The sequence below is a fragment of the Lolium perenne genome, chromosome 7, assembly GCF_019359855.2.
Source record: "Lolium perenne isolate Kyuss_39 chromosome 7, Kyuss_2.0, whole genome shotgun sequence".
NCBI lineage: Eukaryota > Viridiplantae > Streptophyta > Magnoliopsida > Poales > Poaceae > Lolium > Lolium perenne.
This window is the reverse complement of record NC_067250.2, coordinates 277,096,022-277,099,162: the sequence shown is the minus strand read 5'-3', so window position 1 is coordinate 277,099,162 and position 3,141 is coordinate 277,096,022. Positions and strand designations below refer to the sequence as shown.

General features: G+C 48.7%; 1 long non-coding RNA gene across 1 annotated transcript; it reads right to left on the bottom strand.

Annotated features, from left to right (window-relative positions):
- Nucleotides 1-790: 790 nt before the first annotated feature.
- LOC139833443 (uncharacterized) lies at nucleotides 791-1,806 on the bottom strand. Its single transcript, XR_011749226.1, has 3 exons — nucleotides 1,459-1,806; nucleotides 1,132-1,369; nucleotides 791-1,042 (listed from the first exon to the last, which is right to left on the bottom strand). It is a non-coding gene; the product is annotated as an uncharacterized lncRNA (long non-coding RNA).
- Between the last annotated feature and the right edge of the window lie 1,335 nt (nucleotides 1,807-3,141).

Here is a 3,141-nt window from a genome sequence, read left to right as displayed (position 1 = left end):
GAGCTTCTCCTCTCTCTTGTCTTACAAAGGGAAACTGGCTTTACGCAAAAGAAGCCCTACAGAAAGCCCGCATACCCGCTTTGCTAAAAGGTTGTACTAAGTCTTGCTGAGTCCCTGTACTCAGCTTTGCATGCTTTTGTTTTAGAAGAAGTCGCTCCAGCAGATGGTGGTTTCTAGTCGACATCGACGAGTAGCTTGGGGTTCCCAGGTGGCAGCCTGGAATCTATGGGCTGGGACGTCGCCGTTATGCTCCTGGCCTCTTAGGCCTTTTTGCTATCTTGCTATGTCTATTAGCATAACTTCGCTTCCGTTGATTGATGTATGTCAGGTCAGTGACCTCTGCTTGTAATACTTTTGTTCTTCGCTCAGTTATGAGCTTGTATTACTTTTTGAGTCGTAGAGTCACTGTTGTGTTACCGATTCTCTCACTGTAGTCTCTCGAGCTCTAGGTTAGGCTTATGTCAGATGAAGATCTGGTATTTGTCTAACCCTGATCCCGGGGGTGCCACAATCCAGCATGATCATGATGATATGCATGACATGGCAAGGGTGATGCGATGCACTTATCCAATTTAATCGGAGTCGGAACCCCGGTCAAACAAATTAGGTTGGAGTCGCATTTTCTACCGGCAAAGTTAAGTGTTGTATAGCATGGCATAACATGGCAGGGGTGAGCTACATCAATATTAAATGGAACCGGGACAACATTTATATAATATCCCACATATTCCATATGTTACATATTAGGTGGTAATGCAAACTAGCATGAAATTATATGATGCATGATGCAAACAGATGTATGGATGGCATATTCATGTTCCTCATGTTTTTCTGATCAATTTTCATATAGAACACTTTTTATTTTGAGTTACCATTTAAAAGATATGAATTATACAAGATTTAAACATTTTCTGAAAAACAAAGAAGAGAGAGGGAAGGCTGGGGGCGAACTGGGCCGGACCTGGGCAGCGGATAGCGACCGGCCGCGCTCCGTGCGATGAAGATGCTCACGACAAGTGGGCTGAGGCCCACTGCGGGAGATCTGGGCAAAATAGACCAAAAAGGTGGGATTAGTTTGCAGACTTGGGGAATTGAACTCAGAATCTCCACGTTCTGGAAGAGTAGACGGACCAACTGGGCTGATGCATCTGTTGTTGGTAGAACGGAGGTGCGCAACCTTTTGAACCAGGCCGACGCGGAAGCTCTGGGAAGTACAACCATGGTGGAGCTCGCAGGTGAGCATCGATCTCTCTATTCCAAACGAACCAGGACGCGGGACCTGGCTTCGGGGATGCGCCTCGTCGTGGGGAACCTGATGGTGGTGGTGCCGGGTCCAGGGGCTCACCGGACAGCCGCCGGCGACGAGCATCTGCGAAGGACAACAGCGGGTCAACGTCGGTAGGATGGATGGAAAGGAGATGGAGAGGGGCGTGGGGTCCAGGGGCAATAGGAAGTTACCAGGAAGACGAATCCATGCCCGGAAACGACGAGGGAGCACCGTGGCGGCCGGAATTGACGCCGGAGTTCGGTCGGTAGGAGAGGGGAACGGCGAATTTGCCAGGGACTTAGAGAGTCTCGGGTCGATTCCTTTGGGGGGAATGGAGAGGACGACGATGCGGTTCTTCCGGTGCCCTCGGCTTGGCGAGGGGCGGCCTGACGTGACGGCGCCATGGCGAGGTGGAGATGGTGCTGTGAGGCTCTTCCCCTTCGTTTGCTCACAGGGAGGAGAAAAGAGAAAGGGTAGAGGGAGGTAGGTGGCGGCGGCGTGGAGGGGAGAGGGCTAGGGTTTGCTGGGCGCTGGAGGTGGCTTTAAGGAGGGGGGAAAGGTGGAGAAGCATGTGCGGTGGTTGGAGCCGAGGACCACAGAGAGCTCACGCGTCGTGCGTGGGAGGAAGACGACAGAGGAGTTTCTCCTCACTTTGCGAAGGGGTATGGGCTAGGTGGAGGGCAAGGTGGGTTGGGCCGGATCGGGCCAGAGGAGGAAAAAGAGAGGAAGGCCAGCTGGGCTGGGCTGGTGCGGTGGGGGGAAAAAGAAAAAGAGAGGTGGGCTAGAGAGAGAGGGCCTAGGGGAGAGGGAAGGGGTTTTCTCTTGTTTTTATTTTACAAACCATTTGAAAAAAAATGAATTCAATTCTGTTTTGAATTTGAACCAGGAAAGAGAGTGAGCTTCAAAAACTAGTTTTCAAAATATTTAATTTATTTGTAACCGAAACAAAACACATATATATTTAAAATTTATTTGCTGGAAAGGTTTAATTATAAAATAAGATTTATGAGAGAGAGATTAAGGTTTTATTTAAAGGAGAAGACAAGGGGGTTTTATAAAATAATTTTATTTTGTCAAAAGCATGGATGATATGATGCATGATGCCATGATGATGCACTAGAAGAAAAGAACAAACAAATCTATTAGGGGTACTACCCGGGGCCGTTACACTCTTGCTATTTACGGCGCTCGTAGAGGCATCTATAGCAGAGGGAAGGGTTAATGTCCTTGTTTATTTTGCATCCTGTAGCACTCGTAGAGGCATTTTTCGGAGCACGATCCTTTGCCGCGTACTGTGTTGGACCATCGTTTGCCAAGATTTTACAAAGGTGCGGTGTAGGTGCTCCGGTCAACTGCAAAGCTTTTTCAAGGAATCAAAACTTGAGTTCTTATTAATAAAAGACGCTGGACTAAAGGGCGAAAAAAAAGGAAGCCCTGTTTGGAAAGGAAAATAGAACTAAATGCTAGTAGATTGCTTAAGTATTGAAAGGGTTCTTCTCATCTTCTGGCTTGGTCACCGTGTTGGTGTTTTTTGGAGCGTCGTCGACTTCGCCAGGGGTCTGGGCAGCGATTGTCAGTGTCTTGCTGCCTCCTATATCTTCTGCATCGTCAGCTGCCAAAGCTTTTGCCGCCGAAACTTGGGCTGCCGAAGTTTGTACTGCCGGAGCTTCAAGGGCGAGGTCGGCTGACTTCTTCTTTGCTCCTCTAACACGTTCTTCTTCCTTAATACTGCGTGACGAAGTCCTCGGCGGAAGGTCAGCAATTTCCCGCCTCAGGCCAAACTTAGCAGCGATCCTCTGAAAGTCCCGATCACAATTATCTGAGCGTGAGAAATTTCCATAGACTGTAATGTTTGTCCCGTTGTTCCCAGGCAT